Consider the following 24,753-nt stretch of genomic DNA (forward strand, 5'->3'; position numbering starts at 1 on the left):
GCTTTCTTTTTTATTTAAAGAGATTTAATTGGTCCCATCAACATGTGCTCACTTTCATGATGTGGGTTATCTTTGAAACACAGCCTACGTCAACCACAAGTAGCTCTCTCCCTGTTTATGTCTCAGGCGGCTTGTTGCCATTCTGAGGTATACTCTTGTATGGGAGCTTGTTGAGTTGAGGAGGTCCTGACTCTCTTGTGGTCTGTTTGGAAATTGTAGCCTGCTCGGTTCAAGAGGAAGTAATCCAGCAATGTTAGTTTTCCATTAGGAAGACAGCACAGATGGTCGAAACATCCTCCATCGATTTAACTCCAAAGCAGGAAAAAGGAAGTGCAAAAACACACAGACAGACAGACACACACACACACACACACACACAGACACACACACAGAGACACACACACACACAGACACACACACAGACACACACACACAGAGACACACATACACACACACATACACACACACATACACACACACATACACACACACAGACACACAGACACACACACAGAGACACACAGACACACACACACACACAGACACACGCACGCACAGATACACGCACAGACGCACACACAGACACACGCACACACGCACAGACACACACAGAGACACACACAGACACACGCACACACGCACAGACACATGCACAGACACACGCACAGACACACACGCACAGACACCCACACACGCACAGACACACACGCACAGACACACACGCACAGACACACGCACATGCACACACGCACAGACACACGCACAGACACACGCACAGACACACGCACAGACACACGCACAGACACACGCACACAGACACACGCACAGACACGCACACACGCACAGACACACACGCACAGACACACGCACATGCACACACGCACAGACACACGCACAGACACACGCACAGACACACGCACAGACACACGCACAGACACACGCACACAGACACACGCACACACGCACAGACACGCACACACACACAGACACACACACACAGACACACACACAGACACACACACACACACACACACGCACAGACACGCACACACACACAGACACACACACAGACACACACACGCACAGACACACACACGCACAGACACACACGCACAGACACACACGCACAGACACACACGCACAGACACACACGCACAGACACACACGCACAGACACACACGCACAGACACACACTCACCCAGCCAACACTGGACACCTCCCAACAAGCTTCACAGGAGCTTCAAGCAAACTGGAGTTGGCTTTGCCAAAAAAGAAGACCTTCTGAGACGAGGAACTTCCACAAAAAAAAAGGGAAGGCGGCCAAATTATGGAGGGAGGAGAGTGGTGGGGGGGGGGGGAAGAGAGGAGGAGGGGGAGGGCGTGAATCCCACTTCAGTAGCAAACAGGAGGTGCCCCGGCCCCCCCCCACCTCGCCCCCATCCCCAGGGGAGACAGTGAGCTGCTGACAACACAAATCGGAGAGGAGATCTGTTGCTTGACCTGACTGACCTCCCACCATCAGCAGCCGGACACTCGACCACTTTAAAACATCAACTAACTTTTTGGCACGAGCCGATGTCCCGTATAAGGCCCCAGACAATGGGCACTGAAACAACACGGATTAGTCGTTCTGCCTGTCAAGGAGCCGATTAGAGGAGTAAATGAAACATTAATTTAAAAAAAAAAACAGCTCGACAAAAAAAACAGGAAACGGACTTGGAGGAAGAAACTGTGTGTGTCCGTTTCCTGCGAGTGGTGTTGCTCTGGTTAACGGCTGTGGGGAGTAACACGGGGTCACGCTGAAGGTTTTAATGAAACAAAATCCCTCTCTTTGTTTCCTATAATTTTTGTTTTCTCTGCTCTTTCCCCCCCCCTCCCCCACCGAACCTTTTGGTTTTGTTCAGACTCTTCATCAGAGACACGGCGTCACGTTTTAGCCGTGTCAGGCCGTCGGACCGTAACCAGACCGGCCGTGGACGACGCAAGGCCTGGCTATTGTCTCCCCGCCTCCCCCCACTCCGCGGCTCTCTGTCCCTTATCACTCCGTTCCTTCATCGTCACTGGGTCAAAATCCTGGAACTCCCTTCCTAACAGCACTGTGGGAGAACCTTCACCACACGGACTGCAGCGGTTCAAGGCGGCGGCTCACCACCACCTTCTCGAGGGCAATTAGGGATGGGCAATAAATGCCGGCCTCGCCAACATCACGAGAATGAAATTAGAAAACATTTGTTCCTCTCGTCCCCTCCTGTCAGGCACCGACCTTCTGCTCCCATGAGTTCTGACTTCCCCCCTCAATCTCTCGCCGAGGTCCCTTCTACATCTATGAGCGGAGATAGTGAGTGTCACCAGGATATTTGACTGCAGGAGACATCACAATTGTGCCCAAGCCACATCCACCCACACCCACACACACCCACACACACACCCACACACACCCCAACCTACCAAGGGTTATTTGAACAGGAGTCTGGCTGATTTTTGCCTCTCCCCAGCCAAGGCTTCTTCGACAGCACCTCCCAATCCCGCGACCTCTACCACCTGGAAGGACAAGAGCAGCAGGCGCATGGGAACAACACCACCTGCACGTTCCCCTCCAAGTCACACACCATCCCGACTTGGAAATATATCGCCGTTCCTTCATCGTCGCTGGGTCAAAATCCTGGAACTCCCTTCCTAACAGCACTGTGGGAGAACCGTCACCACACGGACTGCAGCGGTTCAAGAAGGCGGCTCACCACCACCTTCTCGAGGGCAATTAGGGATGGGCAATAAATGCCGGCTTTGCCCACATCCCGAGAATGAATTTTTAAAAATCAGATCTTAAGGCCTAAAAAGCCGCCAACTTGCCTTTGGCAGTCCCCTGGTGTTTTCCCAGCTGGCAGCCATCCCCTCATCTTCCAGCTGTACCAACCTGCAGCGATACAGTGCAAGCATCCAGTACATTGCAGTCTTTATGCAGTAACATGTTGTATAATCGGACGCAGGCCATTCCTTGTTCCTTCAGTCTTAGCCACTCGATGTCTTTCTTGCGCCTCATGTTCCCAAATACAAACATTGGAACAGGAGGAGGCCATTCAGCCCCTCGAGACTGTTCCGCCATTCAATGTGATCATGGCTGATCTGTATCTTAACTCCATTTACCCGCCTTGGTTCCGTAACCATTAATCCCCTCACCCAACAAAAATCTATCGACCTCAGTTTTGAAATTTTCAATTGACCCCCGGCCTCAACAGCTTTTTGGGGGAGAGAGTTCCAGATTTCCACTCCCCCTTTGTGTGAAGAAGTGCTTCCTGACATCACCCCTGAACGGCCGAGCTCTAATTTTAAGGTTCTGCCCCCTTGTTCTGGACTCCCCCCACCAGAGGAAATAGTTTCTCTCCATTGACCCTATCAAATCCTTTAATCATCTTAAACCCCTCGTTTCTATCACCTCTTAATCTTCTAGACTCAAAGAAAGAAGAAAGAACTTGCATTTCTACAGCACCTTTCATGACCTCAGGATGTCCAAAAGTGCTTTACAGCTATTAAAGTAGTTTTTTGAAATTAGTCACTGTTGTAATGTAGGAAATGCAGCAGCCAATTTGTGCACAGCAAGATCCCACAAACATCAATGTGATAATGACCAGATAATCTGTTTTAGTGATATTGGTTGAGGGATGAATATTATTCAGGACACCTGGGGGAACTCCCCCCTGCTCTTCTTCAAAATAGTGGCCATGGGATCTTTTACATCCACCTGAGAGGGCAGACGGGGCCTCGGGTTTAACGTCTCATCTGAAAGACGCCACCTCCGACAGTGCAGCACTCGAGGGAATACAAGCCTAGTCTATGCAACCTGTCCTCGTAATTTAACCCTTTAAGCCCCGGTATTATTCTGGTTAATCTGCACTCACTCCCTCCCAGGCCAGTATATCCTTCCTGAGGTGCGGTGCCCAGAACTGAACACAGTATCTGCAGATGGGGTCTGACCAGAGCTTTGTACAACACATTTGGGAATCTGTTCCTTATCCTTGTCAGCACCAGTGAGATTTTTATTACTGGGATCCTATGTTCCCCCTTTCACACTCCATGATGTCTCTCTCATCGTCCAGGCTAACTTTCCTGGTCCTCCAACAACTCCCACCCAGTGTTGGTGGAAGTCGTCTCTTGCCTGCATCTCACTTTCTGCTGTGGGTCAGTTGGCAGCCTTCTCACCTCTGGGTCAGGAGGTCATGGGTTCAATTCTTTAAAATCCTGACATGACAAAGCAGCCAATTAATGAAAGTAAGAACTTTTATTTTTCTGGTGTTTTTCATGTTCTCAATATGTCTGAAAATATTTCACAGCCGGTGAATTACTTTTGAAGTAAATGCTGAATTGTCGGCAAGCACAGCATTTGTGCAGGGCAAGGTCTCAAAAACAGGTCGGAGATGGATGACCAGATTATCTTTTTTTTTAGTGATGTTGGTTGAGGGATAAACATTGGCCAGGATACCGGGGAGAAATCCCCCTGCTTTTCTGCAAATAGTGTCTGCGGGATCTTTTACATCCACCTGAGAGGGCAGATGGGGCCCCGGTTTAACGTCTCATCTGAAAGACGCCACCTCCGACAGTGCAGCACTCCCTCAGTACTGACCCTCCGACAGTGCAGCACTCCCCTCAGTACTGACCCTCCGACAGTGCAGCACTCCCCTCAGTACTGACCCTCCGACAGTGCAGCGCTCCCCTCAGTACTGACCCTCCGACAGTGCAGCGCTCCCTCAGTACTGACCCTCCGACAGTGCGGCGCTCCCTCAGTACTGACCCTCCGACAGTGCGGCGCTCCCTCAGTACTGACCCTCCGACAGTGCGGCGCTCCCTCAGTACTGACCCTCCGACAGTGCAGCGCTCCCTCAGTACTGACCCTCCGACAGTGCAGCGCTCCCCTCAGTACTGACCCTCCGACAGTGCAGCACTCCCTCAGTACTGACCCTCCGACAGTGCAGCGCTCCCTCAGTACTGACCCAACGACAGTGCAGCGCTCCCTCAATACTGACCCTCCGACAGTGCAGCGCTCCCTCAGTACTGACCCTCCGACAGTGCGGCGCTCCCTCAGTACTGACCCTCCGACAGTGCAGCGCTCCCTCATTACTGACCCTCCGACAGTGCAGCGCTCCCCTCAGTACTGACCCTCCGACAGTGCAGCACTCCCTCAGTACTGACCCTCCGACAGTGCAGCGCTCCCTCAGTACTGACCCAACGACAGTGCAGCGCTCCCTCAATACTGACCCTCCGACAGTGCAGCGCTCCCTCAGTACTGACCCTCCGACAGTGCGGCGCTCCCTCAGTACTGACCCTCCGACAGTGCAGCGCTCCCTCATTACTGACCCTCCGACAGTGCAGCGCTCCCCTCAGTACTGACCCTCCGACAGTGCAGCACTCCCCTCAGTACTGACCCTCCGACAGTGCAGCGCTCCCCTCAGTACTGCACTGGAGTGTTGGCCTGATTGGCAGTGGAATATTCCAGCAGAATCCGGTGAGGCTTTGATGTGATTCCATCTCTCTGGCTTTCTTTAACGTCCGCTCTTCAATCTGACTGATGATAAGTTGCGTTCAGTTCTGACTCTGGGCTGCTTTGGGTCACAGTGGGTGAGGCAGACTGGTGACACTTTAATACTGCAGTTTAACCAGTGTGTCCACCGTACTCATTTGGGTGAGTCCCTTGACTTTCTTCTTGGTTCTCTCACCTCTGGGTCAGAAAGTTACGGGTTCAAACACCACTTCAGGACTTGTGTACACGGTCCAGGCCGACACTCCAGTCACAGAAGTGCTGCATTGTCAAAGACTCTGTCTATAGCATGAACACCAATAACAACAACTTGCATTTATATAGTGCCTTTAACATAGTGCAACGACCCAAGGGCTTCACAGGAGCGATTATCAAACAAAATTTGACACCGAGCCACATAAGGAGATATTAGGACAGGTGACCAAAAGCTTGGTCAAAGAGGTAGGTTTTAAGGAGCGTTTTAAAGGAGGAGAGAGAGGTGGAGAGGTTTAGGGAGGGAATTCCATATCTTAGGGCCCGGGCAGCTGAAGGCATTAAACCAAGATCCTGTCGGCCTATCGCAGTGGATATCGACGCTCCAATGTTAGGGTTGGAATTCCAGTAGGACGGGATAAAATAGATGAAAGGGTCAAATTTATCCTAATTTTAATTCTAATGCTGATATCTGCTTCAGCATGGTACAAGTCACAGCACCAAGTTATACTGCTGACTGTGCACCACCCTGTACACGGGCACAGGGGAGCTCTGTGTTTGTACTTAAATACACGCTGATCTCTGCTCAGAAATGCCTGTATGAGTGAAATTTTTAGTAAAGCAGAGACATCTGTCCTTTCTTGATGTTAATACAACCTTTCTGTCTCGTCCCTCTGGAACACACACCCTACCACCTTCCCATTGTAGTTATAATGTCCTCAGCAACAGCCAGATGGGGCCTCGATTTAATGTCTCATCTGAAAGATCACCCCTCCAACAATGCAATAACCCTTCAATACTCACACTGGGATGTCAGCGTATCCCAGACTCGAGTCCCAATGTGATGCTTGAACTCATAACCTTCTGATTCACCGGCAAGAATGTAACCAACTGACCCAACCTGACACACCTGACACACCCAACTGACCCAACCTGACACACCCAACCTGACACACCTGACACACCCAACCTGACACACCTGACACACCCAACTGACCCAACCTGACACACCTGACACACCCAACTGACCCAACCTGACACACCTGACACACCCAACTGACCCAACCTGACACACCCAACCTGACACACCTGACACACCCAACTGACCCAACCTGACTCACCCAACTGACCCAACCTGACACACCCAACAGTCCCAACCTGACACACCAAACCTGACACACCCAACTGAGCCAACTTGACACACCTGACACACCCAACTTAGCCAATCTGATACACCTGACACACTAGTTAAACTGGTGACTTTAGTATAAAAGGGTCTTTAACAGAAGAGCAACTGGCTGGTTGACTCATTGTGACCTGCAATATTTCCCAACGTGTAATGCACCATCCTTTAGTGTGTTCTTTCCACACAGAGACATTGCATTTCCTGCATTGATGCAATTTGAGAATCATGTTGCATTGCCACAAAACATGAGGCTTAATTAGCCCATTAGACTTTTCAGAACGGAGACCTCTGGATCTGTAAAGTACACCCTGGTTCTACCTGATACTGAAGGCTGTGACTGTCAATACGTTGGTGCAGCAGGAAGAATTCACCAGCTGATTATTCCCAGTGAAATGCTAATCGTGTTCCTTTCGAACACCTTCGCAATTCCACTAGAAATAACCAACGTGGGAAATGGTCCCACTATGTTTATGATGTCACTAACACAACGCAACCGGAGGAAATGCTTATAGCAAAACACGGGCCGACTAAGTTCCCAGTCCGACAGACAGCTCACTCTCCTCACTTGGCCGACTCGCTGGTTCCAAGTTTGCCCACTATTAATAGAGCTGCAAGTCAAAGGGAGGAATGTCACTGGGGGAAAGGGAGCGGCAGGGCGAGAAAAACTGGAGATAAGAATGGAATTTTTTCCCTCAAGCAAGTGCTACTTAAAAATGTCACCACTTTGCAGGATAGTTGTTACTTAATGAAGAAAATAGCCAGTAAAAATGCAATGAACTGAAGCAAAATCGCTGTCCTATAATTTTGAAGAAACCAGAATAATGGTTAAAATTATCTGGTCGACCAGCACGAGGGTTAGACAGCAGGTGAAGTAAAGCAAGTAATGCTCAGATAACACCGAGCTTGGGTTTCAAATTTAGATTGTAGGAGGAAGGGAAGACTGAGGGATGTACGGTTTGATTTCCTGGGAAAGGATGAGTTAGAGTATGAGGTTTGATTCCAACACAGTGAGGATACAAAGAGGAGGAAGAGTGTGTGGGACAGAGTATTTGAGCAGAGGAAAGCCCATTGGAGCATTGACTCAATGCCAATGGAAGTTTATGCCTCCTTAAGTCTTCCCTTCATTCAACAAGGGAACTTTCAAAACCCAAGTTTGGCTTCAGCTGTCCATTACTTTTCTTGATTCACCTCATCTTCCCTTCTGTGACCAACCTTGGTGGTGTCCTGTGGGACTCTTGACTTTGGCTGTTCATCCGAGTTTCCCAACAGTAAAAAGAAATGTTTGTTAAGGTGGCCTGATCTCTCCCTGCTTCGATCTTTCTTTTTTTTACTTGCTGAGAATGTACAAATATTGTCTGGCTACGAACCAACAAAAACTCCTCCAATGAGGGATGGCTAGACACTGACTGGCTGAAGCCAATGTTGACGTCTCGGGACTTTGAGAGACCATTCCTTTAGCGATGGAGTTACCAGACTGCGGCAGAATAATGTGACGTGACAGTTACGATTGGAATTAAGCTTCAGTGGAGTGAGTGAAGATGACAAGGTGTCAGGGTTAGCTGTAGGGCAGTCACGTGCTCAGGAGTCTCAATCAGTTGCAGTAGTTCGGGAAGAGTAACAATTATGAGAGGTCTTTAACCCATTGTATTCCAGAAATATCTTTTCTCGACAGCCAGTTAAATGTCGCATTTTATTCAAGGCGGGATTGGGGCCGGCGAAGGTTGCAGCATTTTCTGTGAAGATCTTGGGGGTGATTTCCAGGTTGGTGTTCACATCAAGGGGGTGCTGGGCAGAGTAACCACATTAGAAACATAGAAAATAGGAGCAAGAGTAGGCCTTTCGGCCCTTCGGGCCTGCTCCGCCATTCAAAATGATCATGGCTGATCGTCGAACTCAGTACCCTGTTCCTGCTTTTTCCCCATATCCCTCGATCCCTTTAGCATTAAGAAATATAAGAAATATATCGATCTCCTTCAGCTGACCGCACCAGCGAGGCCCGAACCATTCTTTGGTTCAATTGCATAATTGCAACAGGAGTCTCGCTGATGGGGGAGGGGTGAGGAAGGGGAAATTTTGCGGTTCCTCCACAACGCTAAGTCGGAAGCATTCCCTTAAAGGCTGGGCGGGGGGGAAGGGGCGGTCACTTTAGCAACTAACAGCAAGTGGGGAGATTCTTGGTTGGCACTTTTGGTGCGGCCTGAAACGGTTCCTTTAGAGACCACTGTTTGATCCACTTCACGTCCAGTATCACTGGGCAGAGGGTCAAGGCCCTACAAGGCAGAGGACCATGATTTAAATACTTTAATAAGGCTCCGGCCTGTTTCAGCTGCGATCATTGTCCTGCCCATTTCGAGGTCCGCTCGAAAATCAAGTTGATAGGTTTTTAGAAAAAAAATGTAATCTGCCCATGCCTTGATTTTCAGGGTGTGAGGATCTTATGTCTGTTGTCAGCTTAGCTCGGCTGGTAGAGCTCATACAATCATACAGCAGAGAAGGAGGCCAAGAAATAGGAGCAGGAGTAGGCCATTCGGCCCCTCGATCCTGCACCGCCATTCAATCAGATCATGGCTGATCTTCAACCTCAACTCCACTTTCCCGCCCGATCCCCATATCCCTTGATTCCCCTAGAGTCCAAAAATTTAACTACCTCAGTCTTGAATATACTCAACGACTGAGCATCCACCGCCCTCTGGGGTAGAGAATTCCAAAGATTCACAGCCCTCTCAGCAAAGAAATTCCTCCTCATCTCAGTCTTAAATGGCTGAACCCTTATCCTGAGACGATGTCCCCTAGTTCTAGACTCTCCAGCCAGGGGAAACAGCCTCTCAGCATCTACCCTGTCAAGCCCCCTCAGAATATTATATGTTTCAATGAGATCACCTCTCATTCTTCTAAACTCCAGAGAGTATTGGCCCATTCTACTCAACCTCTCCTCATAGGACAACCCTCTCATCCCAGGAATTAATCTAATGAACCTTCATTGCACCACCTCTAAGGCGAGTATATCCTTCCTTAGATAAGGAGACCAAAACTGTACACAGTACTCCAGGTGAGGTCTCACCAAAGTCCTGTACAATTGTAGTAAGACTTCCTTACTCTTGTACTCCAACCTCCTTGCAATAAAGGCCAAATATCATTTGCCTTCCTAATTGCTTGCTGTACCTGCTTGTTAACTTTCTGTGACTCGTGTACAGGGACACCCAAATCCCTCTGACTACCAACATTTCTTAGTCTCTCAGCTTTTAAAAAATATTCTGTTTTTCTATTCTTCCTACCAAAGTGGATAATTTCACATTTCCCCACATTATACTCCACCTGCCACCTTCTCGCCCACTCACTTAACGGGAGTGACTTTAGGGGGGGCGGGAGGCTCCGAAAATCGCGGAAATTCCGTTCAGGTCCGGAAGCCGGCTCGAACCTGCCAACTTCCGAGTTTCCCAGGGACCCACCTGCGTGCACGGGCGACCCGAAAACGGAAGTCCCGTCGGCAATTAAAGCCAGCGGGATGACAGTTAAAGAGCCAAATATCCCTCATTGAGGTACTCAAGGCACTTTACCTGTGACAGATGAAGTAATTGTAACGACTTTTAACTTACCCGGGCAGCTTGCTCACCGCTTCTGATTCACACCTGGTGAAACCAGGGCCAGATCAGGGAAAAAGAAACAAAATAAATTACATAAAAAACCATAGACGGAAGTGAACACAAAATGAATCTACCTTTGCACCTGCTCTGATGTCCGATGTCACCCTTTCCGATGTCCCCCTCTTCACCCCCCCCAATGTTCCCCTCTTCACCCCCCGATGTCCTCCCAATCTTCCCTGCTTCCCCCGTTCTTCCCTGCTCTCCCCCGATCTTCCTCTCACCCCCCGATCTTCCTCTCTCCCCCCCCGATCTTCCTTTCTCCCCCCCCGATCTTCCTCTCTCCCCCCCGATCTTCCTCTCTCCCCCCCGATCTTCCTCTCTCCCCCCGATCTTCCTCTCTCCCCCCCGATCTTCCACTCTCCCCCCCCGATCTTCCTCTCTCCCCCCGATCTTCCTCTCTCCCCCCCCGATCTTCCTCTCTCCCCCCCGATCTTCCTCTCTCCCCCCCGATCTTCCTCTCTCCCCCCCGATCTTCCTCTCTCCCCCCCGATCTTCCTCTCTCCCCCCCGATCTTCCTCTCTCTCCCCCCGATCTTCCCCTCTCCCCCGATCTTCCCCTCTACATTCCCCCGATCTCCCCCCCTCCCCTGATCTTCCTTTCTCCCCCATCCGATCTTCCCCCCTCTCCCCCCAATCTTCCCCTCTTCCCCCCCCCCCCCCCTGATCTTCCCCTCTACAACTCCTGGATCTTCCCCTCCACAACTCCCAGATCTTCCCCTCTTTCCCCCCACACCCCGGATCTTCCCCTCTCCCCCCCCCGATCTTCCCCTCTCCCCCCACCGATCTTCCCCTCTCTTCCCCCCGATCTTCCCCTCTCCCCCCCCGATCTTCCCCTCTCTCCCCCCCCGATCTTCCCCTCTCCCCCCCCGATCTTCCCCTCTCTCCCCCCCGATCTTCCCCTCTCCCCCCCCCGATCTTCCCCTCTCCCCCCCCGATCTTCCCCTCTCCCCCCCCCGATCTTCCCCTCTCCCCCCCCGATCTTCCCCTCTCCCCCCCCCCGATCTTCCCCTCTTCCCCGCTCCCCCCCGATCTTCCCCTCTCCCCCCCCGATCTTCCCCTCTCCCCCCCCCCGATCTTCCCCTCTTCCCCGCTCCCCCCCGATCTTCCCCTCTCCCCCCCCCGATCTTCCCCTCTCCCCCCCCCCGATCTTCCCCTCTTCCCCGCTCCCCCCCGATCTTCTCCCTCCCCCCCAATCTCCCCCCCCCCCACCCCCCGATGACGTCTGGCTCTCTCTTTTTCTCGCCCCCCTCCCCCCCTCGTGTTGTAGCTCCTGACGGTAGCCAGCCTGTCAATCAGGCAGACTGCCAGGCGCCAAACCCGGAGAGGACGTTAATCATCATCAATCACCATCCGATCGTGTCAGAAACGGTGAGTTTTGTTCATGTGGGTTTGCCACGTGCACCTTCACCCCCCCCGCCCCCGCTGCCAATCCACCACCATTGCAAAATCGAGCCCAACCTGTCTATATCCCTTTGCAGACTCTTTGTGTCCTCCTCACAGCTTACTTTCCCACCTAGCTTTGTATCGTCAGCAAACTTGGATACATTACACTCGGTCCCTTCATTTAAGTCATTAATATAGATTGTAAATAGCTGAGGCCCAAGCACTGATCCTTGCGGCACTCCACTGGTTACAGCCCGCCAACCTGAGGGTGACCCGTTTATCCCTACTCTCTGTTTTCTGTCCGTTAACCAATCCTCAATCTGCGCTAATAAATTACCCCCAACCCCATGAGCCCTAAACTTGTGTAACAACCTCTTGTGTTGCACCTTATCGAATGCCTTTATATCCTCACAGGAGTCTCCCCTATTGCCCCAGTGTGGCATTTAACCATTTCCCACACCGTGGGTCCTCTGGAACTCTCTGAGAAAGATTGTCTATTGATGCGGAATTAGGGACAGGTTTGTGATTTGTACCCAGTGGGACCGAGCTTAAGTCAGCGGAGATAGAAGATATTTCACCCCAATAATTTGAGCTGAATCTTGAGCACAAGTGCCAGAGGTGGTAGGCCAATGTGTGTCCCACTCTGTGATCAGGTTGGTGTTGCCAACTCTGAATGGCCACATCCCTGGAGGTTCCATCACATGACCTCTCACCTCCAACCGTCCCAGCCGGTCAAACAGCCTTCCCCCCCACCCCCACCCCCAATCTCCAATATCTTTATAACTAAATTTTTCTCCCCAGATATTTGCTCGCAGCAGTGTCCAGGAGATTAATCTCTCATTCCTGGAGATTCCAGGGCAATCCTGGAGGGTTGGCAACCCTTTAGTGAAGGGCCCGACGCCTTTCATGCAGGAGACCGTCAAAACTGAAAAAGAGGAGAGAAGATGTTCGACAAATAGTGGTTAGCTGCCGCCAAGATTGGTCAGTCTGTAAGCCTTCAGACTGCGGGTGGAAGGGGAGAGTGAGGGAGTGGAAGAGCTGTACAGTTTGAGAAGTCCCAGCGTGGGAGAAGATGGTTACTGCCAGGGGGCTCCGGGACAACCTGATTCTCAGGAAAGGCTCTCGGAGGTAGAGCGGAGAGAATAAAGGGTTGGAAGAGGTGAGGCTTGCGGGAAGAGAGGCTATTCCTGAACAGCACACTTTGGTATTCTGCAGTTTCAGTCTATTTTCAACAACAACAACTTGCATTTATATAGCGCCTTTAACGTAGTAAAAAAAGGCGCTTCACGGGAGCGATTATCAAACAAAATTTGACACCGAGCCACATGAGGAGATATTAGGACAGGTGACCAAAAGCTTGGTCAAAGAGGTAGGTTTTAAGGAGCGTCTTAAAGGAGGAGAGAGAGGCGGAGAGGTTTAGGGAGGGAATTCCAGAGCTTAGGGCCCAGGCAGCTGAAGGCACGGCCGCCAATGGTGGAGCGATTAAAATCGGGGATGTGCAAGAGGCCAGAATTGGAGGAGCGCAGGGATCTCGGAGGATTGTGGGGCTGGAGGAGGTTACAGAGATAGGGAGGGGACGAGGGCCACGGAGGGATTTGAAAACAAGGATGAGAATTTTAAAATCGAGGTGTTGCTGGACCGGGAGCCAATGAGGGTCGGCGAGCACAGGGGGTGATGCTGTGATGTGTTTCCTGTGATGTGAGTGTGAACACACCAGGCAGAGGGAGTTACTTTGTACAGATGGTGATACTACTCAAGTGTGTGAACTGTCGTTTCAGTAAAGATGTTTGAGTCCCTAATGGAGGGTCAGAACTTCAAAGGAATGCACATTATGCAATTGTACAAATATTTGTGGAATAATGCTGCTTATCTACCTCCCAGTGACAGCTTAAAGAGCTCAGTGTGTCAGCTGGTGACTGATGTGCTGTTAAACTGACCTTACAGGTAATGAACAATTAACCTATTCACCTTCATGACTGAGAAGGAGAGTGAGTGGACGAGATCTCGGTGTGAAGCAAGCTCCTCGCAAAAGGCCAGAAAGAGTTTTAACAGGAAACCATGGAGCCAATGGTATGGTCATTTACAGAACCACAAAGGGTCAAAGGTCGTAGGTTATTGAGGACCATCAATGACCCTTTTATTCTTCAACATGTCATTTGGTTACATGACCCAGCTATACTGCACGTTGTGCGTCGATGTGAATCGATTTCATCGACGTAGCCCCGTTCCCACTGGATCTGGAACTTTCCTGCCTTCTGACATCGACACATTCAACAGAATGTCACCAGAGCTCCAAAGGTTAAATTTTGAGGAGAGATTACATAAACTCGGCTTGTATTCCCTGGAATATAAACGGCTATGGGGGTGATTTGATTGAAGATTTTAGGATTTTGAAAGGAATTGATAGGGGAGATAGAGAGAAACTTTTTCCACTGGTGGGGGAGTCTAGGACAAGGGGACATAACCTTAAAATCAGAGCCAGGCCATTCAGGAGAGAAGTTGGGAGACACTTCTTCACACAGAGGGCGGTAGAAGTGTGGAACTCTCTCCCCTCCGTCGTGACACATAGTCGACCTGTCGTTCCATCTGTGTCTCTGCATTCACAGCTCGCAAACTGTGAAATGTTGCTGGAGTAGAGACTAGAGAGAGGGAGGAAAATCACCAAGAAAGCAGAGTGTGGGAGTGTTTGAAACCAAATGTAAAAAAGTTTTTTTAAAAAATAAAAACAAGCAAGAGAAGATCCTGTGGAAGAGGCTCCTCGAGCAGGTTATCGCTGAGGACAGTGTTTGTTGGTGAGAGTATCTCAGGAGCAAATAATGATCAATGAAGCTTTGAGGAAAGCAAAAACCAGCTTGTCCTGAGTTGGAACAAACTGTGGAGCGAAATGCCACGGGATTTATAGTATAGATTTACAAAATGTGAACTGGGGGATGGGGAGGGAGTTAAATTTAGCACAAAACCATGTCCGAGTTCACAAACTGTGCACCGAGTGTAGGGCTGTTCCCTTTTTTAATGCACTTAATTCTTTCCCCGCAGAAGATAAAATATGATATTCCCTGCGCAGTGTGCAGACACAGCTGCTGCCCGTTATGGGCTGCGACGACAGTGTACGGTGAGAGAGTCTCAGTAACACAACAGTCAGGGAAACGAGTGTGGGGCAGGGGGGTTTAGATATCGCATACCTCAGCAGAGTCAAAGTTGTAATCCGTCTCTGTGCATCCTTAGAATACCACAGAGAGATGAACTTTAATTTATTGCATTAAGAGCAAACAGCATCTGCTCCCCCCACTCTCCCCCTCCCTATCTCTGTAACCTCCTCCAGCCCTACTACCCACCGAGAACTCTGCCTTCATCCCATTCTGGCTTTTACCCATCTCCCCCTCCCTTCGCCCCCACCATTGGCGGCCGTGCTTTCAGCCAGCTAGGCCCTAGGCTCTGGAATTCCCTCCCTAAACCTCTCCGCCTCGCTCTCCTCTTTTAAGATCTTCCTTAAAACCTACCTCTTTGACCAAGCTTTTGGTCACTCCTCCTGATATCTCCACCTTTGGCTCGGTGTCAATTTCTTGCCTGATAATCACTCCTGTGAAGCACCTTGGGATGTTTTCCTACGTTAAAGGCACTATATAAATGCAAGTTGTTGTTACATAGAATTACATAGAATGTACAGCACAGAAACAGGCCATTCGGCCCTACAGGTCAATGCCGGTGTTTAAGCTCCTCCCTCCCTACTTCTTCTCACCTATCAGCATATCCTTCTATTCCTTTCTCCCTCATGTGTTTATCGAGCTTCCCCTTAAATACATCGCTGCTATTCGCCTCAACTACTCCTTGTGGTAGCGAGTTCCGCATTCTCACCACTCTCTGGTTCTGTTGCTCAGCTGGTTAAGGCAGAGAGTTGGTGAGTCGTTCAGACCAGCAAGGTCCCAGGCTGGTTCCGTGGTCTTGTCCGAGATGCTACTCTTGACCTCAGCACCTCTGTTTACAGAGGGGAAACGCACCTGATCGCTATCTGGTGATGAAGATTTGAGTCTGATGGCCCGGCTGTCCATTGTTAGATCTCGTTTGTCCTTTTTGACCAGTCCCTTCTCAACCTCTCTGCACCAAGTCCTCTGATAACTCCCAACAGCCCCAGATTTATTATCTCTATCACTAACGCTCAAAACATGAACCTTATGGCTGCCTCCTCCCATCCCTCCTTCCGCATCATCTTCACACGCTCCCCCCCCCATCCCAGAATGTTAAACAGTTCTTCCCAATTCGCTCCCGCCCGATGTATCTCCTCCCACCATCTGCTCCCTTAACCAGCCCAGGAAAACTATCAACCAAATAATAGCAGACGTCTCCCCTCCCTCAGACAGTCTTCAGCCCCCCGCCCCCTTTTTTGTAAGAAAGAAAGAACTTGGATTTCTACAGCGCCTTTCACAACCCCAGGACATCCCAGAGTGCTTTACAGCCAATAAAGTGTGGTCACTGTTGTAATGTAGGAAACGCAGCAGCCAATTTGCGCACAGCAAGGTCCCACAAACAGCAATGAGATAAATGACCAGATAATCTGTTTTTAATTATGTTGGTTTTGGGTTAAATATTAGCCAGGACACCAGAGAGAACTCCCCTGCTCTTCTTTGAAATAGTGGCCGTGGGATCTTTCACGTCCACCTGAGAGGGCAGACGGGGGCCTCGGTTTAACGTCTCAGCCGAAAGACGGCACCTCCGACAGTGCAGCACTCCCTCAGTACTGCACTGGGAGTGTCGGCCTGGATTACATGCTCAGGTCTCCGGAGTGGGTAACTCCCCTCACACCCTGACCACACACGGTGATAACTCCCCTCACACCCTGACCACACAGGGTGATAACTCTCCTCACACCCTGACCACACAGGGTGATAACTCCCCTCACACCCTGACCACACACGGTGATAACTCCTCTCACACCCTGACCACACACGGTGATAACTCCTCTCACACCCTGACCACACACGGTGATAACTCCCCTCACACCCTGACCACACAGGGTGATAACTCCCCTCACACCCTGACCACACACGGTGATAACTCCTCTCACACCCTGACCACACACGGTGATAACTCCCCTCACACCCTGACCACACAGGGTGATAACTCCCCTCACACCCTGACCCCACAGGGCGATAACTCCCCTCACACCCTGACCACACAGGGTGATAACTCCCCTCACACCCTGACCACACAGGGTGATAACTCCCCTCACACCCTGACCACACAGGGTGATAACTCCTCTCACACCCTGACCACACAGGGTGATAACTCCTCTCACACCCTGACCACACACGGTGATAACTCCTCTCACACCCTGACCACACACGGTGGTAACTCCCCTCACACCCTGACCACACACGGTGATAACTCCCCTCACACCCTGACCACACACGGTGATAACTCCCCTCACACCCTGACCACACAGGGCGATAACTCCCCTCACACCCTGACCACACAGGGTGATAACTCCTCTCACACCCTGACCACACACGGTGATAACTCCTCTCACACCCTGACCACACACGGTGGTAACTCCCCTCACACCCTGACCACACACGGTGATAACTCCCCTCACACCCTGACCACACACGGTGATAACTCCCCTCACACCCTGACCACACAGGGCGATAACTCCCCTCACACCCTGACCACACAGGGTGATAACTCCCCTCACACCCTGACCACACAGGGTGATAACTCCCCTCACACCCTGACCACACACGGTGATAACTCCGCTCACACCCTGACCACACACGGTGATAACTCCCCTCACACCCTGACCACACAGGGTGATAACTCCCCTCACACCCTGACCACACAGGGTGATAACTCCCCTCACACCCTGACCACACACGGTGATAACTCCCCTCACACCCTGACCACACACGGTGATAACTCCCCTCACACCCTGACCACACAGGGTGATAACTCCCCTCACACCCTGACCACACACGGCGATAACTCCCCTCACACCCTGACCACACAGGGTGATAACTCCCCTCACACCCTGACCACACACGGTGATAATTCCCCTCACACCCTGACCACACAGGGTGATAATTCCCCTCACACCCTGACCACACAGGGTGATAACTCCCCTCACACTCTGACCACACAGGGCGATAACTCCCCTCACACCCTGACCACACAGGGTGATAACTCCCCTCACACCCTGACCACACAGGGTGATAACTCCCCTCACACCCTGACCACACAGGGTGATAACTCCCCTCACACCCTGACCACACAGGGTGATAACTCCCCTCACACTCTGACCCCACAGGGTGATAACTCCCCTCACACCCTGACCACACAGGGTGATAACTCCCCTCACACCCTGACCACACAGGGTGATAACTCCCCTCACACCCTGACCACACACGGTGATATCTCCCCTCACACCCTGACCACACACGGTGATAACTCCCCTCACACCCTGACCACACAGGGTGATAACTCCCCTCACACCCTGACCACACACGGTGATAACTCCCCTCACACCCTGACCACACACGGTGATAACTCCCCTCACACCCTGACCACACAGGGTGATAACTCCCCTCACACCCTGACCACACACGGTGATAACTCCCCTCACACCCTGACCACACACGGTGATAACTCCCCTCACACCCTGACCACACAGGGTGATAACTCCCCTCACACCCTGACCACACACGGTGATAACTCCCCTCACACCCTGACCACACAGGGTGATAACTCCCCTCACACCCTGACCACACAGGGTGATAACTCCCCTCACACCCTGACCACACAGGGTGATAACTCCCCTCACACTCTGACCCCACAGGGTGATAACTCCCCTCACACCCTGACCACACAGGGTGATAACTCCCCTCACACCCTGACCACACAGGGTGATAACTCCCCTCACACTCTGACCCCACAGGGTGATAACTCCCCTCACACTCTGACCCCACAGGGTGATAACTCCCCTCACACCCTGACCACACACGGTGATAACTCCCCTCACACTCTGACCCCACAGGGTGATAACTCCCCTCACACTCTGACCCCACAGGGTGATAACTCCCCTCACACCCTGACCACACAGGGTGATAACTCCCCTCACACCCTGACCACACAGGGTGATAACTCCCCTCACACCCTGACCACACAGGGTGATAACTCCCCTCACACCCTGACCACACACGGTGATAACTCCCCTCACACTCTGACCCCACAGGGTGATAACTCCCCTCACACTCTGACCCCACAGGGTGATAACTCCCCTCACACCCTGACCACACAGGGTGATAACTCCCCTCACACCCTGACCACACAGGGTGATAACTCCCCTCACACCCTGACCACACACGGTGATAACTCCCCTCACACCCTGACCACACACGGTGATAACTCCCCTCACACCCTGACCACACACGGTGATAACTCCCCTCACACCCTGACCACACAGGGTGATAACTCCCCTCACACCCTGACCACACACGGTGATAACTCCCCTCACACCCTGACCACACAGGGTGATAACTCCCCTCACACCCTGACCACACAGGGTGATAACTCCCCTCACACCCTGACCACACAGGGTGATAACTCCCCTCACACTCTGACCCCACAGGGTGATAACTCCCCTCACACCCTGACCACACAGGGTGATAACTCTCCTCACACCCTGACCACACAGGGTGATAACTCCCCTCACACCCTGACCACACAGGGTGATAACTCCCCTCACACTCTGACCCCACAGGGTGATAACTCCCCTCACACTCTGACCCCACAGGGTGATAACTCCCCTCACACCCTGACCACACAGGGTGATAACTGGGATCGCTGCTTTTTTTTGATGTCTGTTGATGACTTGGACTTGGGTGGGTGGGTGGGGCACAATTTCAAAATTTGCAGCTGCCATAAAACGTGGAAGTGTGGTGGACGGTGGGGAGTTGGTGGCGGACTTCAGGGGGGCGTGGACGGGCTGGTGGGGTGGGCGGACGCGTGGCGGATGAGGGGAGGTGCGGGGTGGTACATTTTGGCGAGAGGAACGAGAAGAGGCGGCGTAGACTGGGGGGGGGGGTAAGGTTCCGGGGGCGAGCAGGGGCTGAGAGACCTGGGGGTGTTTGTGGACGGATCTTTGGATGTGGAGGCTCAGGTTGAGAGAGCGGTTAAAAACGCAAACTGGAGGAAGATATCACCGGACTGGTCAGGTGGGCAGAACAGTGGCGAATGGAATTCACTCCGGAGAATCATGCAATCATCGAAAGGTTGCAGTGCGGAAGGAGGCCATTCGGCCCATCGAGTCCGCACCGGCTCTACGCAAGAGCAATCCAGTTAGTCCCACTCCCCCGCCCTATCCCTGTAGCCCTGAATTTTTTTTCCTTTCAAGTACTTATCCAGTTCCCTTTTGGAGGCCATGATTGAATCTGCCTCCACCTTCCCCTCGGGCAGTGCATTCCAGATCCTAGCCATTTGCTGTGGAAATAGTTTTTCCTCATGTCACCTTTGGTTCTTTTGCCAATCACCTTAAATCTAAGTCCTCTGGTTCTTGACCCTTCCGCCAATGGGAACAGTTTCTCTCTATCTACTCTGTCTAGACCCTTCATGATTTTGAACACCTCTATCAAATCTCCTCACAACCGTCTCTGTTCCAAGGAGAACAACCCCAGCTTCTCCAGTCTCTCCATGTAACTAAAGTCCCTCATCCCTGGAATCATTCCAGTAAATCTCTTCTGCACCCTCTCTAAGGCCTTCACATCTTTCCTAAAGTGCGGTGCCCAGAACTGGACACAATACTCCAGTTGTGGCCGAACCAGTGTTTTATAAAGGTTCATCATGACTTCTATACTTCTGTACTCTATGCCTCTATTTATAAAGCCCAGGATCCCGTATGCTTTTTGAAACACTTTCTCAACCTGCCCTGCCACCTTCAACGATTTGTGCACATATACCCCCCGGATCTCTCTATTCCTGTACCCCTTTTGCAATTGTGTCCTCTGGTTTGTGTTGCTTCTCCTCGTTCTTCCGGCCGAGGTGTGTCATTTCGCATTTTTCTGTGTTGGATTTCGTCTGCCACGTGTCCGCCCATGCCGCCAGCCTGTCTGTGTCCTCTTGGGGTCTGTCACTGTCCTTCTCACTGTTTGCTACCCTGCGGATTTTGGGGTTGTGCCCTGTTTGCCCAGGTCCAAGTCATTGGTATATGTCGGGAAAAGCAGTGATCCCAGCACCGACCCCTGGGGAGCACCACTGTACACCTCCCTCCAGTCCGACAAACAACCGTTCACCACTACTCTCTGTTTCTGTCCCTTAGCCGATTCTGTATCCATGTTGCTACTGTCCCCTTTATTCCATGGGCTGCAATCTTGATGATAAGCCTAATGTGTGGCACTTTATCAAATGCCTTTTGAAAGTCCACATACACATCAACCGCATTGCCCTCATCTACCCTCTCTGTTACCTCATCAAAAAACTCAATCAGGTTAATTAAATATAATTTGCCTTTAACAAATCAATGCTGGCTTTCCTTAATCAATCCACACTTGTCCAAGTGACTATTCTGTCCCGGATTATTGTTTCTAAATGTTTTCCCACCACTGAGGTTAAACTGACTGACCTGTAGTTGCTGGGTTTATCCTTACACCCTTTTTTGAACAAGGGTGTAACATTTGCAATTCTCCAGTCCTCTGGCACCACCCCATATCTAAGGATGATTGGAAGATTATGGCCAGAGCCTCCGCAATTTCCACCCTTACTTCCCTCAGCAACCTAGGATGCATCCCATCCGGACCGGGTGACTTATCTACTTTAAGTACAGCTAGCCTTTCAAGTACCTCTTTATCAATTTTTAGCCCATCCAGTATCTCAACTATATCTTCCTTTACTGCAACTCTGGCAGCATCTTCTTCCTTGGTAAAGACAGATGTAAAGTACTCATTTAGTACCTCGGCCATCCCCTCTGCCTCCATGAGTAGATCTCCTTTTTGGTCCCTAATCGGCCCCACCCCTCCTCTTACTACCCGTTTACTATTGTAAACAATTTTACAACACCAAGTTATAGTCCAACGATTTTATTTGAAATTTACAAGCTTTCGGAGAAAACAACTCTAGCCTATCCAATCTTTCCTCATAGCTAAAATTCTCCACTCCTGGCAACATCCTCGTAAATCTCCTCTGTACCCTCTCTAGTGCAATTACATCCTTCCTGTAATGTGGTGACCAGAACTGTACACAGTACTCAAGCTGTGGCCTAACCAGTGTTTTATACAGTTCCAGCAAAACCTCCCTGCTGTTATATTCTATGCCTCGGCTAATAAAGGAAAGTATCCCGAGGAAGGAGGAAGCCTCCGAAATCTTGTAAATTTCAAATAAAATCGTTGGACTATAACTTGGTGTTGTAAAATTGTTTACAATTGTCAACCCCAGTCCATCACCGGCATCTCCACATCATACCTGTTTACTGTTTACATTCCTGTAGAAGACTTTTGGATTCCCTTTTATGTTAGCCGCCAGTCTATTCTCATACTCTCTCTTTGCCCCTCTTATTTCCTTTTTCACTTCCCCTCTGAACTTTCTATATTCAGCCTGGTTCTCACTTGTATTATCAACCTGACATCTGTCATATGTCCCTTTTATCCGTTTCATCTTACTCACTATCTCTAAGTGTGAGGTAAATCATTTGTGGAGGGCAAACAAGGCAAGGGAGTACATAATAAATGGGAGATACTGAGAGGTGTAGAGGAAGTGAGGGACCTTGGAGTTCATGTCCACAGATCCCCGAAGGTAGCAGGACAGGTAGATAAGGTGGTTAAAAAGGCATACGGGATACTTTCCTTTATTAGCCGAGGCATAGAATATAACAGCAGGGAGGTTTTGCTGGAACTGTATAAAACACTGGTTAGGCCACAGCTTGAGTACTGTGTACAGTTCTGGTCACCACATTACAGGAAGGATGTAATTGCACTAGAGAGGGGACAGAGGAGATTTACGAGGATGTTGCCAGGAGTGGAGAATTTTAGCTATGAGGAAAGATTGGATAGGCTAGAGTTGTTTTCTTTGGAACAGTGGAGTCTGAGGGGAGATTTAATTGAGGTGTACAAAATTATGAGGGGCCTCGATAGAGTGGATAGGAAGGACCTATTTCCATTAGCAGAGAGGTCAATAACCAGGGGGCATGGATTTAAAGTAATTGGTAGAAGGATTAGAGGGGAGCTGAGGAGAAATGTTTTCACCCAGAGGGTGGTGGGGTCTGGAACTCACTGCCTGAGAGGGTGGTAGAGGCAGAAACCCTCAACTCATTTAAAAAGTACCTGGATGTGCACCTGAAGAGCCGAAACCTGCAGGGCTACGGACCAAGTGCTGGAAAGTAGGATTAGACTGGGTGACTCAGTTTCGGCCGGCACGGACACGATGGGCCGAATGGCCTCCTTCTGTGCAGTAAATTTTCTATGGTTCTATAATTCTGAGGTTAAGGGGAGATCTGATGGAGGTTTTCAAGATCATGAAAGGTTTTGACAGTTTTAAACAGTTTTAAATAAGGAGACATGATGTGGAGATGCTGGTGATGGACTGGGGTGGACAAATGTAAAGAATCTTACAACACCAGGTTATAGTCCAACAATTTTATTTGAAAATCACAAGCTTATGAATAAGGAGAAACTGTTTCCAGTGGCAGGAGGGTCGTTAACCAGAGGACACAGATTTAGGGTGATCGGCAAAAGAGGCGGAGGGTAGATGAGGGAACGTTTTTTTTACGCAGCGAGTTGTTCTGATCTGGAATGCGCTTCCTGAAAGGGTGGTGGAAGCAGATTCAATAATAACTTTCAAAAGGGAATTGGATAAATACTTGAAGGGAAGATAATTACAGGGCTATGGGGAAAGAGCAGGGGAATGGGATTAATGGGATAGCTCTTTCAAAGAGCTGAGACAGGCATGATGGGCCGAATAGCCTCCTTCTGTGCTGTACCTACTGTGATGACATTTTAATGATCTATGGACATGGACCCCGAAGTCTCTTTGGACCTCCACTGTTTCGCACCAAGTTTGCAGATGTCACAAAGCTGGGGTGGAATGTGAGCTGTGAGGAGGATGCAAAGAGGCTCCAAAGTGATTTCGACAAGTTGGGTGAGTGGGCAAGAACATGGCAGATGCAGTATAACGTGGATAAATGTGAGGTTATCCACTTTGGTTGTAAAAACAGAAAAGGCAGATTATTATCTGAATGGTGATAGATTGGGAAAAGGGGAGGTGCAACGAGACCTGGGTGTCCTTGTACACCAGTCGCTGAAAGCGAGCATTCAGGTGCAGCAAGCAGTCAGGAAGGCGAATGGTATGTTGGCCTTCATTGCATGAGGATTTGAGTACAGGAGCAGGGATGTCTTACTGACCATAGGACCATAAGAGATAGGAGCAGGAGTAGGCCATTCGGCCCCTCGAGCCTGCAGATTGCCATTTTGAAAATGACCCTTTTATCCCGACTCTTTGTTTTCTGTTCGTTAGCCAATCCTCTATCAATGCCGGTATATTACCCCCAACACCATGAGCTCTTATCTTGTGCAGTAATCTTTTATGTGGCACCTTATTGAATGCCTTTTGGAAATCCAAATATACTGCATCCATTGGTTCCCCTTTATCCACCCTGCCCGTTACTTCCTCAAAGAACTCTAATAAATTTGTCAGACATGATTTCCCCTTCATAAAACCATGTTGACTCTCCTTGATTGTATTATGAGTCTCCAAATGTCCTGCTACTACTTCCTTAATAATGGATTCTAGCATTTTCCCAATGACAGATGTTAGGCTAACTGGTCTATAGTTACCTGCTTTCTG

General features: G+C 50.4%; 1 protein-coding gene across 3 annotated transcripts in view; it reads left to right on the top strand.

Annotated features, from left to right (window-relative positions):
* Positions 1 to 24,753, top strand: part of flt4 (fms related receptor tyrosine kinase 4) — a 264,041-nt gene that overhangs the window by 39,006 nt on the left and 200,282 nt on the right. The gene's annotated exons all lie outside the window — the stretch shown is intronic.

Source organism: Heptranchias perlo, chromosome 14 (genome assembly GCF_035084215.1).
Source record: "Heptranchias perlo isolate sHepPer1 chromosome 14, sHepPer1.hap1, whole genome shotgun sequence".
Lineage (NCBI taxonomy): Eukaryota > Metazoa > Chordata > Chondrichthyes > Hexanchiformes > Hexanchidae > Heptranchias > Heptranchias perlo.